Below are 15702 nucleotides of genomic sequence, written 5' to 3'. Positions count from 1 at the left end.
TGATAACTATTAATGAGAGCTGTTTATGCATTATTAAAATTGACCGAACAGCAGTTATGGTTTATCTGTTATTTCTCTCTATAATGTGAAGCCTATAATGCATAATTCTTGCCAACGGCAATGTATGATTTATATCTGGTGACGATGTCTGTGGGTGTCATCATTCATTAAAGTTCAGCTCTTCGCTTATATTGTCTTGCTCAACGTCATGAATTAAAATAATGAAGAATGACAGTTAAGTGGGACTCTGCAAAATAAACCGTGAAACTCTGACCAATGTGAGGAGAGTTTACTTGGATGTGACTTGTTTTAGCTGTTTTGGTCCGTTTAGAAACTTTGCTGCATGAAAGCGAACCACACCAAGAAAAAAAATAAACATTGTAACAATTTGAAGCCCTGTTTCGGTACAAGAGAATCGATCAACAGGTGTGAAAGCACCCTTAGATTCTGGGGCAGTTTTAGAGGGACAGACCAATATAGTTAATTTGTTTAAAAAAACATTCTGTGAAACTATCCAATAAACATTCATAAAACGCAATCAGTAAAAAACTAATAAATTTTACTCATAAAGTATTTTAAAGACCTAGGAGCCACGGTGGCGCAGTGGGTAGCACGATCGCCTCACTGCAAGAAGGTCGCTGGTTCGAGCCCCGGCTGGGTCAGTTGGCATTTTATTGTGGAGTTTGCATGGTCTCCCCGTGTTTGCGTGGGTTTCCTCCAGGTGCTCCGGATTCCCCCACAGTCCAAACACATGTGCTATAGTTGAATTGCATAAGCTTAATTGGCCGTAGTGTATGTGTGTGAATGTGAGAGTGTATGGGTGATTCCCAGTGGTGGGTTGCGGCTGCGTAAACCGCTGCTGGATAAGTTGGCGGCTCTTTCCGCTGTGGCGACCCCAGATTAATAAAGGGGCTAAGCCCAAAAGAAAATGAATAAATGAAGAAATGAGTATTTTAAAGACCAGCATCACAGCATCGACTCCATTTAAATGACACAGGGTTGTTTGTTTGATTGCTTTGCCTTAGTTAATTTTTATTCATTCATTCATTTATTTTAAAAATATATGTTCATTGAGAGAATTCTAGCCTGAATGGGCTGAACAAGTGCACTGCAGTCAGCTTGAATGTGAGGTGGATATATGATGTAATGATCATCACTGAGAGAGCATCTGTATCTGCATTTGTAAAATTGTTCATCTGAGGTAATTAGTCTACCTTTATTACTGTGAAAAAAAGTGTGAAGCTGTCTGGTTGGTTCCTGTCACATGATTCGTGGATTACTCGCAACAGTATGAAATGTTTCGATTTTTTTCAACTCGCAGCGCCTGGAAAACCTGAGCATGACATACCACTTGTGCGTCCCTTCCTATTTGTGCGTGCAACTTTTGAAATAATGAAACTAAGCATGCAAAAGAGGCTATATGTGAAAGACTTTTGTTGACTCGCAATATCAGACCTGCGCATTGCAAGGCCCTGTTTGCGGTTGAATTTAAATTAAATAAATACTTCAGGCAGGCCTATCAAAAAAGTTCACCGGGCTACATGTGGCCCGCCGGCTAAAAAAATGCCCAGGTCTGCCTTAGTATCAAGTCTAGCTAAAAATTTGTATTGTAGATACATTGTCTCTGGGATGCTGTGGCTGAGAATTTACCAAGCGGCAACCTCCCGCTCTCCCTTGGGAAGCCAATACGGAAGTAACTGAAACTGCAGTTCATCGAAATTTCGCTAGTCCTGGCTCCATATGGAGCAAATTTCAATTGAGCCCACTGTTAGAATGGCCAACTTTACAACAGAAAAAATGTGTTTACAGTCTGGTACAAAGAACGATTTTGGGTCATATAGCTAATATTACCCTCCATGACAACTGTGAGGGGGGTGAATATTTTAGAACTCATCCGTTTCCGTTATATTAAGTTTGCATAATTTAGAGCGTGGTAGGGGTGTGACGGTAACCGCATCACCGCCTTACCGCCATAATGAGATGTCAACCGCGGTGATGTGGCTATTACCGTCATCACCGCCCATTTTAGTTTATTATTTATTTTTGCTTGTGAATCTTTCAGGATTGTATAGAAAAACTGAAAAAACTAAAAAGGAATAAAAGGCCTGCCCTAAGTATTTTCCACTTAAATTACAAATTTAGATTACAAAACGCAAACACTGAATCCTTTTTAATAACCAGCATAGGCTGTTTTTATTTGAAGCTTATTTTAATAAAGCAGACCTACTAACTCAAATCAATGGCTCCACAGAAAATAAGCATTTTTAACGCACCACTGTAATTTCTATATCCCAATCCCTTTAACAACATTTTTAATACAAGTCATTATTTTAAAGATTATGACTTGAGAATATGATTTTACCTCAGCGCTGCACTTTTCAGGTGACGGAGTGTTGTGAAGTAGTTAAACTCTCCTCAGTTTAATTTACAGTGTCAAACTAGCACAAGAATATCAGTATATTAATATAGGCTTTGCTAAAAAGCTGGTTAAATGTAGGTCTTTTTTTACAGAAGCTATAAACAGACGCGCATGCTGCGACCGGTGATGAGTCAACAATCGCAAATATTTTGACTCAAAGTAGGCTATAGCATATAATAATTTTGTGTAAAGACATTTATAAAAATATGTAGCTAATATATCACAGTGGTTGTGTAGCAGTAATTACAGTGGAGCATTAATTAAATCCTTTTTTTTCCTGTGGAGCGAAACAAACACTGCACAGATGTGTAGCGGATGGAGACGCACAAAAATATACAATTCAGATATTTTCGTTGGAAGAAAAATATTCTTTGAACGAATTTCGTTTTGTACAATTTGTATCTTAGTTTTGTCGGTCAGTTATTTACAAAATAAACAAGAATAACTAATAAACTTTGAGGTGAAGCGATGTGCCTCAGGGTCCGCTTATGCCGCGGCCAAAAGCACAAACCGGTTAAATACAATTAAATACTGTAATATAAATAAAATAAAAGTGAAATATTCAGTTTGGAATATTGAATCTTTGTTAACTGTATGATCAAAATTAAAACAGCAGCCTATACTAATCACTCTTTATGACAAATATCCATTGATCGGTCAGTTTTGCTTTAGTTTAATCAAAGCGTTTGAACTTTTTGATATTTTAGGCAAAGTGGTCTGCATAACCAATGATTGAACTTATCCACCTGCGACCCACCCATAATTAAACATCATGTAGGCGAGCTGGCTTATTGATTACCTGAACCGTGTATTAACGGCTGCACCAGCATAATCGAGTTCTGCGTATTAATAGCAGTACCAGCAGATATAAGAGAGTTTATTAAAAAGCCTATATTAATATACTGATATTCCTGTGCCAGTTTGATAGTTTAACTACTTCACACTTACTCATTGTTTCCGCTACATTCATTCTTCCATGGCGGGGCGCCACGCCAGGATTCATCCCGCCATGGCTACATTACAGCTTCTCATTCAAATTTTTTTTATTATTTTAATAGCAGGTGATAATCGCACCAAAGCGTAATAAAAGGTAAGTAAATTATAACAGCGCGAACTTTTCTGTAACCGTAGTAGTGCTGTGTTTGTTTAACCCTTTAAGGTTACGTGCTGACTGACTGACTGGCTGACTGTGACAGGTGCGTTATGCCTGAGGCCAGCAAACAAGACGTATAGCCGTTTTATTTAATTTCAGGACGCATTAATACCGGAGGCATTCATACATATTTATAGAAAATCTATTAAAGGCTGGATACTCGTTACACAAACGCACTAAATCGCACTTCAGCAACGTTTATTTGAGAGCGCACAAGAAGATCTGCGCGCTCTTAAAGCGGCTTATATTTGAGGGGGAGGCGCGCAAGCAGAGCTCCGCATGCTCGTAGGCTATTATATAAATGCGATCTCAACTTCTAATACTGCGCTCACGACATTTGTCATTGAAATAACGCCACAGGTAGTTCACAGGTAGATCTCTGCCGCCACAGCTGGTGTATATGTAAATATGTATGTGTATGTATGTGTATATATATATATATATATATATATATATATATATATATATATATATATATATATATATATATATATATGCATGCGCGCGGTTAACCGACATACCGCATGATTTCTTGCTTCATCACCGCGGTAACAGAAAATCCGTTACCGTCACAGCCCTAGAGCGTGGCCACTTGAGTGACAGCTAGGTCTTGCTTGTTGCCATCACTTCACCTCAGCTGACTCCGGCAGATTAGCCACTGAACTCAGCATATACATCATATTTTTGTGTCGTTTTCTGTGGCTTTACACAATCAGTTGCCTTTTGGACTTATTTCTTACAATTACCAGATGATATGGCACGCTGTGTGCACTTAATTGTGCTCACAAACCATTCACGTGGCCTCCGTTTCCCATGTGAGTAAAGTTATACACTTATATGCCATCTTTATAAATGCATTTGTTTTATTTAAGATCATTTATCATTTATATTTTTCTTTAGACCCGTAAAGCACTCCAGAATGTGACAGATTGATTAACTGTAGGCTCTAGAATAGTCATCTGAAACGTTGAGATACAGTGTTATGCCTTGATTTTATAAATAGTCTTGCATTTACTAACACACACTATATCTGAAGTGTTTGGAAGTAATTTGCATTTTCCTCCTGTAGAAAAACGTTATAAGAACAATGCTTAGTTGCTTAATGTATTACTACAGTGTATTTAAAAGTCTAAACACTTTATTGATAGTGTACAACCAAGCACATGTGGTCAGAACACAAACGAGTCGCAGGTAATAAAAGTATTAAGCGTTCTCCCAAAGTAAAGTCTGTCTAAGCCAGGTCCAAGCAAAGTGCCAGCAGATGTCTGTAGCTCCGCTCACTCCCCGCCTCTTTGCCTTGTTTGGTATCCCGCCATGGGTGCGATGACGCACGAACAAAATGGCGACAGTTGGCCGCGCCTACTTTTTGCTTCTTTTGCAGTGTTCAGAATCCTATGGGTGATGTCACGGATACTACGTCAATATATTTTACAGTCTATGGAATTTACCTACAGTTATCCAAGAATGGGCAAACGAGAAACCAACAACATGGGGTTGGGCATCCCATGTGAGGACAGGTGGTCATAATGTTTTGTCTTTTTTTAATGTACTCATCAGGACTTGACATTAACTTTTTTGATCATGAGCCACTGTGGCTGGTAGTTTTACAACATTACTAGCCACTTGCTATTATCACTAGCCACAATTTTGTTGTTGGGAAAATATATTTTACATGCATAACATTTGACTTGCTAAAATGACTTGATTTAGATTTTGTGTTATTTGCACAGGACTCCTCATTCATTTCACTTTGTGTTGTGTATGACTTTGCTCAATCAGCATGAGCAAATGGGCTGTGGATTTATTGTGGCACATTGCAATTAGTTTTTATTTCACACGAATGTTCAGGGCTCAATATTAAGGATTTACCAATTTTTTCTCTACCCAACTACCCCCCTTTTTTCCCTTCTTGCTTGGCTTGCTTGGTTTGGGACTTGTAGAGCTGCGCATCGATGGATTTGCTCTTCAGTGTTTGAACACTGAAAACTGGACTGACACAGTTTCAATTTACTAGAACAATATTGAGCTGCTTTGACACATTCTACATTGTAAAAGCGCTATTAAAATAAAGATTAATTGAATTGAAATAAAGACCTTTAAAAAATCTGGAGCTCTTGAAAGCAGCAGGACTGTCCATGAGCATAGCTTTTTGTCCAGTCTATTTAAAAGAGAACTGATCGCACTAGTTATGTTTCCAGACACAGATTAGTCACGCAAGGAACCATTTCTTTTTGAAACACTCACGTGCGTCTCATCACCTGAAATCACCATTGACACTAAAAACTCAGGTCAGTGCATCAGAATCGCCTGTGTCTCACCGCGGACGTGATCATCCTCTCATTCGGTATTCACCTGCTTTCTTTGGCTCACCCGAACACAGTTATTAATGTCATCTCTCATTGGGCAATCCTTTTTGTTGAACTCTGCATTTTAAGAAAACAAAAATTTTAAAATAATCTTCAACCAGCCAAAGTGGCTAGTGGGAGAGACTGTCTGACCCCCTTCAGCTGAAACCTACCCACAGTTGGCAGGTTGGCGGGTGTTAATGTCAAGCCCTGATGATCATAATCTGTTAGTTTGTCCAGAATCTGAGGTGCCTTTGTGCTCAAATTCTGCTTAGCAAGTCAGCTAACTTTGTTTTCGAACTCAGCCTTTGTAGATGTAACATTATTACTTTAATATGTTGTTTATATTCTGAAATTATCAAGATAATTTCCATCAACGTCCACCTCTTACAGTGCTAGAGTAGGTATCATTTTCAGACATATTGGAGGACAAGGTTAATAGAGCACTGCTGACATACACATACACACACACACACACACACACACACACACACACACACACACACACACACACACACACACACACACACACACAGCATCAGAAAACACCAGCACAACAAAGGAAGGCTCAGAAAATGCTTTTAGCTGCTTCATTTAAAGTTAAAAAAAACACTTTGCCACAGAGGTGAATAAAGGGATATGACCGAACACTCAGTACTGGGGTTATTTTGCCCTACAAAGTTGGAATTGAATTTCCCAATGTCTATGGGCCCCTTTTGCCTAAAGCTGTGTGTAACTCAGTATTAACGCACCACTGAGAATATTTGGCACAGGCCGTATACAGAGCAGAAGCTCTGCTGAGACCACACCTAACTCTCTGCTTCTCTTTTTCTAACACACATATGTATGCGTCTACACTGTATATTTTCACATTCATTCAGGGAATATGTCTTTGTGGATACATAACTTTGATTGGTTATGTGTTCTGTCCTTAATTAACAGACTATAGATGAATTTTAAAATTATGATCTTGATTTTTTTTTCAATTGTACAGTGCCATTTAAAGAAATTTGAAACTTTTTATGTTTTAGGTTTTAAAAAGAAAATGTTTTATGGTCTTCCTGGCTACATACAGTAAAAAGTATAGTACATCAGTATTACTGTGGAATGTTATTCATTTATTCCTTTTCCTTCGGCTTAGTCCCTTTATTCGTCAGGGGTCGCCACACTGGAATGAACCACCAACTTATCCAGCATATGTTTTTCACAGCGGATGACCTTCCAGCTGCAACCCAGTACTGGGAATCACCTATGCAGTCTCACATTCACACTACTACCAGTTTAGTTTATTCAATTCACCTTTAGTGCATGTCTTTGGACTGTGGGGGAAACTGGAGCACCCAGAGGAAAACCACACGAACACAGGGAGAACATGCAAACTCCACACAGAAATGACAACTGACCCACCGGAACTCAAACCAGCGACCTTCTTGCTGTGAGACGACAGTGCTAACAACTGAGCCATCGTGTCGCCACTTTGAAATATTATTACAATTTAAAATTAATTGTTTTTTATTTTAATATATTTTTAGAATGTAATATAGACTTGCAATGACAGCCCACTTGAGCAGCCATTACTTTCATTCTTATTTCAATGTCAGACTATCCTTCAGAAATCATTCTGATGTGCTGCTTTCATGCTCAAGAATCATTTATTCAGTATTGTTAAAAGCAATTGTGTTTCTTGTAAAACTGAAATTATTTCACTTAATTATTTCACTTTTTCATAAATGAAAGTTTTTATTGAAAAATATAAATCTTTTGAAATATACATTTATTTACTGTCATGTTGGATCAATTTAACACATCTTTGCTTTAAATTGCATTAGTTAGTTACTCCATGTGTAGATATGACCTGAAGCCACTAAGTCAGTGGTCCCCAAACTTTTTCTTATGAGGGGCAAAAGACTAAACCTGATTGAGGGCTGTGGGCCGAGGTTAAATATATAAAAACTGTATTACATTAAAGTCACCATGGGTATTTACCTAATTTATGTAATAATATAAAAAAATAAATAGAAAACATTACTTTAATCATATTAACGAATGCATTTTTTTATATTTTGTAATAAACATATTAGAAGAAAAACAAACTCATTTAGAACATAATGGAGTTCCATGCTGAACACACTAGTCAAGCTGCACATTCTTTTGCATTGATTTGTTAGCCAAAGTCTTGTGCATTGTCCTCTATCCATCGAATGACAGTATATGTAGATTTCTTTTAAATCTAAACATTTAATTTACATTAGAAATAAGTGATCTGAGTGTTCTCATGTGCCATAGTTTCTAAGTATCTTCTGATTTGCTCCATACTGATTATGCTCACCGGTGTCTTGTTTAGTTTCCCGTTATCTTAAGTGTTTACACTTTTGAGTTCTTGTTATATAAATACAAACTTGCTCCACATCTTAACTCCACTCTCCTTGCCTGAAATATGACATAAATCCACAGTTTTAGACTTCTCTTGACTTCTAGTGTGTTTTTGTTTTAAAATGTATGAGGTATGTTACGGTTATGCCTGGCGTCCAAACTACTCTTGAAAATGCTAAAAACCACATTTAATTTGAAAACACTGGTGTTTTATTTCAGTATCGACGGACTGAAACACTTTTAGACTTTTGGAAATGGCTGCATGGCTATCCACAATCTCTCTCTATGACTTGTCTTTTAGTGCTTCTATTCTGTTTCAATTGGTATTTTATTGTACAGCAAATACAAATGCCAGAAGAAATGTGTGCATGTCCAGTGAGTCTGAATGGTCATGTACAGTTGAAGTCAGAATTATTAGCCCCTCTGAAATATTAGCCCTCCTGTTTATTTTTTTCCCCAATTTCTGTTTAACGGGGGGAGAAGATCTTTTCAACACATTTCTAACCATAATAGTTTTAATAACTCATTTCTAATAACTGATTTATTTTATCTTTGCCATGATGACAGTAAATAATATTTGACTAGATATTTTTCAAGACACTTCTATACAGCTTAATGTGACATTTAAAGGCTTAACTAGGTTAATTTGGTTAACTAGGCAGGTTAGGGTAATTAGGCAAGTTATTGTATAATGATGGTTTGTTCTGTAGACTATCGGAAAAAATTAGCTTAAAGGAGCTAATAATTTTGCCCTTAAAAAGGTTTTTAACGAATTAAAACATGCTTTTATTCTAGCCGAAATAAAAATTCTTTCTCCAGAAGAAAAAGTACTATCAGACACACTGTAAAAATTTCCTTGCTGTGTTAAATATCATTTTGGAAATATTTAAAACCGAAAAAAAAAAATCAAAGGGGGGCTAATAATTCTGTTAATTCTTCAACTGTATGTGTTTTTAGCTGTATGGTGTGGACAGAGGTCACTTTTTCCTGAAACGCAGTAAAGTGCCGGACTGGACAGGGAGCAATTTAATTCATGGTGTTTTAAAGTGTAAATCTAACGTTTATTAATTTTAAAGTATACCCAACTGTGTTTAGATGAGTTTTGCACATGCACAGTACCACCTGGAGACTCAATCTGTCTCTTATTAAACCTTTATGAAGCTTTTGAGATTACCAAACAAATCTGTGGACTTGGTGCTTTAGTTCAACCCCAGTGCTCTTACACTTAGAATATTTTAAACGCATCAGCAGTTTTTAACATTATGTGTGTTTCAGAGTTTGGTTTGGCTTGCATTCGATCCATCTGTTGAAGTATGTGTGAAGGCAAAAGCTGGTTTGGCATGTGTTTTGAATGATTGAAAGCGTATCCTGGTTTTGGCAGAATGTTACGGTTCTCTATTGCGTGTGAGATGGACATGGTTTTGCTCGAATGTGTTTGGATGAGAGAAAGAAAGAGAGAGAGAGAGAGAGAGAGAGAGAGAGAGAGAGAGAGAGAGAGAGAGAGAGAGAGAGAGAGAGAGAGAGAGAGAGAGAGAGAGAGAGAGAGAGAGAGAGAGAGAGAGAGAGAGAGAGAGAGAGAGAGAGAGAGAGAGAGAGAGAGAGAGAGAGAGAGAGAGAGAGAGAGAGAGAGAGAGAGAGAGAGAGAGAGAGAGAGAGAGAGAGAGAGAGAGAGAGAGAGAGAGTATCATGTGAGATGGTGTGGGCAATCACTCCCATCATGCACTTTGTCACATGGGTGGCCATGCCTAAGTCACGCTGGAGTGCTTATTGGCTGCAGTGCACATAGAAAACCACCCAGCTTTATCCCTTCTCTCCTCTCAGAATGTGTATTTATGGAGGGTTTAAGAATAATGAGAGTGAAAAGAAGATTCTAATGGTCTTTTAGGTGGGAAATTGTTAAATTATTACCATATTGAAGTAATAGTTTGCCTACAGATAAAAATACATTTGTTTTTAATTTATAGTACTGTCCCTCAGGCCATTAATAAGAGAACATTTTAAAAGATTTTTAGGTGTTTTCTGTGATTAATAAAAATCAAGTCTGCTAATACACATTAATTTGATGCTCATATTAAGGTATTACCAGTCTTTTTAGGAAACTGACCATTATTAACAATTTTATAAGATTAGGTGCCACACTGTCAGAAGTCTGTTTTTAACTATATATTTTTAAAGTAGCTAAAATGTATTTACACAAATTTATTTTTTATAAACACAATTTCTGACATTTTTATATATTTTATTGAAGTATTTTTAATATTATTTAAAAGCATCTTAAAATGTATTTGCGTAATTATTTCCTAAAAAAAATACATACATTTTTACATTGGAAGAAATGTTGGGGAAAGTTACTTTAGGAAGTAATGCATTACAATATTGAGCTACTGCCCAAAAAGTAACTAGTTAGGTTACTTAGTTACTTTGTATTGTAAGTAATGTGTTACGTTACTTTTGAGTTACTTTTGCGTTACTTTTTCTGACCTGGCTGGGGCTTGATTTCTGGGGCTTGAGAAATTGCAGGATTTTCTTTTTAATAGAGGAGCTCTGAAATACTCTAACAACACACTGTATAACCTTCATTTACCTTTAAAAAAAACTCATAGGATAATGTTATCTTCTGAGAACTTTCTGAGCTATACATGCCACATATACAGAATAATGAAAGTTTAAAGCAATGTCTTTAATACTTTTGTACTTGTCTTATTTAAAAGTAAAATCTGTCCAGTCAGATAATCCTCGTTTCCTTTTCTTCCATAGGTTCAAAATAAAGAGAATATTTCGATCACAGATATGTAAGGCTCTGCCATCTTCCTTTCTGTCTGTTCCTCTCATTGCGTGTGGGATTAGGATGTGACTACGATCATTTTAATTCAGCAATTTATTTTTAAAAAACAAATTACTAAAGTAAAAAGTAACTCGCATTACATTTTTTAATGCATTACTTTACTCGTTAAGCCCCGGTCAGATCACACGATTTTTATTGTCGGTTATGAAAGTCATCATGTCAGATTATTCGATTTTTATTTTTATTTTTATTTTTCTTGATAAAATCTCGGCTTGTTGTGGGTAACAAATGTGCCAGACTAAACAATCCTTCACGATCAGTCATCCTGTGACATCTATGACGAGCGCTTTCTTAAAGCAGTCACAAGTGTTTCTATAACAATATTTCTTATCTCAATTTAAATATTTTTTAAAATCTCAATAAACACTGATGCTTGCTGACAACTAGGCTACATTATTTAGGGGCATTTATTATGACATTGATAGGATCAAACATATATTTCCTTTTTAATATTAAGATTTTTTTTTTATCTAAATGTATATTTTCCACCCTCGCCTGAACTTGTCAAGAGTGAAATGAAAGCACTAAATAATGACATATTAAATAAATTGTAATGACAGAGGTTTGTGATACAATAGTTACAGTGAAGCATTAATTAAATCTTTATTTTTCACGAAGTGAAACAAATCATCCACCCGCACAGGTGAGTAGTGGACGGGCACAAACAAAAAATAATAATTTGTATATTTTTCTTGGAAAAAAAATCTTTTTGAAACAAATTTCATTTAGTATCATTTCTATCTTTATTTTAATGTATTTTTGTTGGTCAGTTATTTACTTGAACAAGAAGAACGAATAACATCTGAGGTGACGTGCTTCAAAACCAGTTCGGTATGCTTCAGCACCAAAGCACGAACTGGTTTGTTAAATAAATAAAATCTAGCCTAAATAAAATTAAAGTTAAATATTCACAGTTTCAGAAAAACTTATATTATTTGACAAAATCATCCTTTGCCGGTGAGTTTCAATTTAATTACTTTAATCAAGTAATTTGAATAAGCAGGACAGGCTTTTACTATGTATTAGCAGCACTGAATGTGTTTCCAGATTACCACGGAAGAACAAACTCAGTCGGAAGGCTGAAAGAAACTCGTGAGAATGGAGATGTCTGCATATTTGTGCCAGTCTGTCAGATAAAATGACTTAAACGCTTTAATAATTTAGAGAAAGTTGTTAAAGTTTGCATAACCAATGACTGATCTTATCCACTCGAGACCCACTCACAAGTAGGCTAAAAATGCAGCCTATTTTTTGATTACCTTACCTGCAGATTTACGACACTACCTGCAAATATAACTGAGAAATTATGTGCTCCTATTGCCCAGTGTCACCCACATGATGGAACTCATTGTGAAGAATGGGAAAGAAAATTAAACATGCTAGACATTCTGCGATGGTGTCACGAGGTGTCGCAGGCATGGTATCGGTTGTCATGAACTATGCCGCATTACACGAGAACAAGCGATTAAATGCTGTGTCACAAATCCCTTGACTCCCCACGACACCTTACGTCAAGGAAATCGTGCCGAAATCATGACAAAATCGTGTGGTCTGACTGGGCTTTACATAGAAAAGTAATATTATTACCTATCTCATGTTACTTGTAATTTATTACCCCAACACTGAAATCACTATTTCACGTCTAAAAGATTTAAAAACAAGGGACATGTTTGTTAGAAGGCAATTCTTCACTTAGCATTCTTTTTTTTTTTTTGAACATGGCCGTATTGACCATTTCTATGTGGTCACGCCATTGGCCCATGAACATTTCCTGCTTGTTTTCCAAGTATTTCATAACTGTAACAAGAGTCAATTCGATCATAACTCACTTTTATTGGGTTGCTGAACTGAATTGTGGGTCCGTCAGTGCTGCTTCAGCAGAACTTGGGGATTTCTCAACTTTTCAAGCGCCAACAGAAGAGTCAGCCAATCAGATCGCTTTATACAAATACCCCAGCTCAGTAACCGATTGCGGACTAATTTCATTGGCTGACACTGCTATGATGATCGCTTCAGCCCCAACTTCAAACCCACCCTCGGTCAAGCGTTGACGCTAAAGCCCTGTGTTTATTTTAATTTAATTATTTAAATGTATTTTATTTTATTTTAATTAATTAACAATAATGCACGGTTAATGTTAAAACAGCTATCATAACATTATTTATCAAAATGTGGCTCTTTTTGGATTCTCGGAAGCTGTAGAAATTAAAAATGTAAAGCAGGAAATACATTGAGACCATTGTTTTTGTTTACATCCCTCAAAATAATATAATAGCGCACTACAGTTTAATGAATAAATCCCTAACAAAAACTCCATCCCTCCTTAATCGATGTATGCCTAGTTAGTTATCATGCTGATATCACAGAAACAAAAGAGGTCAACCTCACCCTTACTCTCAGCTGAACACTTTATACCCCAGTAAAAGTTTCTCTTTGTGCATAGGCTTTCAGGGAAAACACTTCTGTGCTTTTTAGGAGAACATTAGGGCCCATATCACACAAGGTAATTCTCTTTCCTCATCCTGCTGTCCACCAGCGTCTACTGCCTAAAGCCGAGAGCAGACAGTCTGTGGAGACATCAAAGTCAGCGGCTCGCTCTGCGTCAGCCTATGATGTGAAATCTGTGGTGCCAGTCAGTGAGGTTCTGTTTGGGATGTCCTTTGAAGAGCTTGTAACATTTCACCCCCCATTGAGCCACAGCACAAGCCTCATCCATTGCAGACTCAGGAGAAGTAACTGCAGGAGGATCTGGCCTTCTTTCAGAGTCTCCAACTGGCTCCGCTCATCCACACCCGCTCCTCAAAGCTTCCAGTTTGATTTGTGAACGTTTTAAAACTGTAAACTATGATGTTATCGTTAAACATGGTGGGTGGATAAATAGTGGTGGGAGGGAAAACTGTCATAGCATGAGAGATTCACATATCTCTGCCAATCCTCAACCATCACCTCATGACTGTAAATGAATTACTTTATGACCATATTAAAGTTACCAAATACAAGTCTGTGTGTAGTCTAGAACACAAGGTTGCACACAGACACATTGAAAGACATGTGGGACTACAAATTTTTTTTTTTTAAGTTTATGTAATTTTGATTATCATGCAGTTCTCTAAGCAGTGTTACTTACTAGATATAACTCTGGACATTTGCTCTCTGCAACTTTGCACAGACAAGCTGTAGCACTATGTATATTTAGAACATCATGTCATTGGAAAGAATATATATATAGAATTTGAGCTTAGTTTTGCTATTGATTTTAATGTCAACTATTAACTTAAAAGAAATCTAGGCTTTCTCCTGGTTTCTGCCCTTCTGTTTGACAAACAGATAAATGCAGTAGTTAAATCTTGTTTTTTTCAGCTGAGATTATTAGCCAAAGTGAAAGACTTTTTAACTCGTGTGGAATTCGAGAGATTAATCCATGCCTTTATATTATCACGGTTGGATTACTGTAATTTATTGGCCAATCCTATATAAATCGTCTTCAAGTGGTCCAAAATCCAGCCGCTAGGCTTCTTACCGGCACCCGCAAGTTCAAACACATTACTTCTATCCTGTGCTCCCTAAATTGGTTGCCGATATGTTTTACAATTGAGTTTAAAAAGTTTTTCAAGATATTAAATGGCCAGGCTCTGACTTATCTTTCTAATCTTATTACAGTTAAAATATCTATCAGATGTTTAAGGTCATCGAACCATAAAATGCTAGTAGTTCCCAGATTTCTCTGTAGTAGGTCCTAAAATGTGGAACGGGCCACCTATGTCCATTAGAACCATTTCCACTGAATCTTTGTTCAGAGGGAAACTTAAACTTCACCTCCTAGAAAGAGCTTTTAAATTGGGAGATAATTGATCCTATTGTACCTATTTGTTGTCTTGTAATTTATCGTTGATGCTGTGTGGTATGTTGGATGTATTCTATGTTGTTTTATCTGTTACTGTCTATTTTTCATAATTTGCTATTAGGTTTATACAGTGCAATGGTTAATTGTTGTTTTATTGCACTTTATGAATAAATAAACTAAACTAAATCAGTCAAGGCACAAGCACATAAATAATACCCAGATTTTGTTTCAAAAATCAATCTAATATGCTAATTTGGAGCTCAGTATATATTTACAGTATATATATATATATATATATATATATATATATATATATATATATATATATATATATTCATTCATTCATTTATTCATTCATTTTCTTTTCGGCTTAGTCCTTTTATTAATCTGGGGTCGCCACAGCGGAATGAACCGCCAACACATCCAGCACATGTTTTACGCAGTGGATGCCCTTCCAGCTGCAACCCATCTCTGGGAAATATATACATCAATAATCAATGTTTAGTTGTTTCAAACCTTTATGAGTTTCTTTTTAGTGGCAAACACATAAAATATTTTGAAATGATTCATTTTAGGTGTGCCCAAACTTTTTCTTATCAAGGGCTAAAAACCAAATTGATTGAGGGTAGTGGGTCAGAGGTAAATATAGTTACCATGGGTAATGTATTTAATAACATTTAAAAATAACTAGAAAACATTACTTTGTTAACAAAAAAGTATTTT

At 36.5% G+C, this 15702-nt stretch overlaps 1 protein-coding gene across 1 annotated transcript in view; it reads left to right on the top strand.

The window, feature by feature from the left end:
• The window catches only part of cmtm4 (CKLF-like MARVEL transmembrane domain containing 4), a 55627-nt gene that overhangs the window by 29196 nt on the left and 10729 nt on the right, over positions 1 to 15702 (top strand). The window lies entirely within an intron of this gene.

The sequence above is a fragment of the Danio aesculapii genome, chromosome 7 (genome assembly GCF_903798145.1).
Source record: "Danio aesculapii chromosome 7, fDanAes4.1, whole genome shotgun sequence".
NCBI lineage: Eukaryota > Metazoa > Chordata > Actinopteri > Cypriniformes > Danionidae > Danio > Danio aesculapii.
Note: the sequence above shows the minus strand (reverse complement) of the source record. Positions and strands in the feature narration are given on the sequence as shown.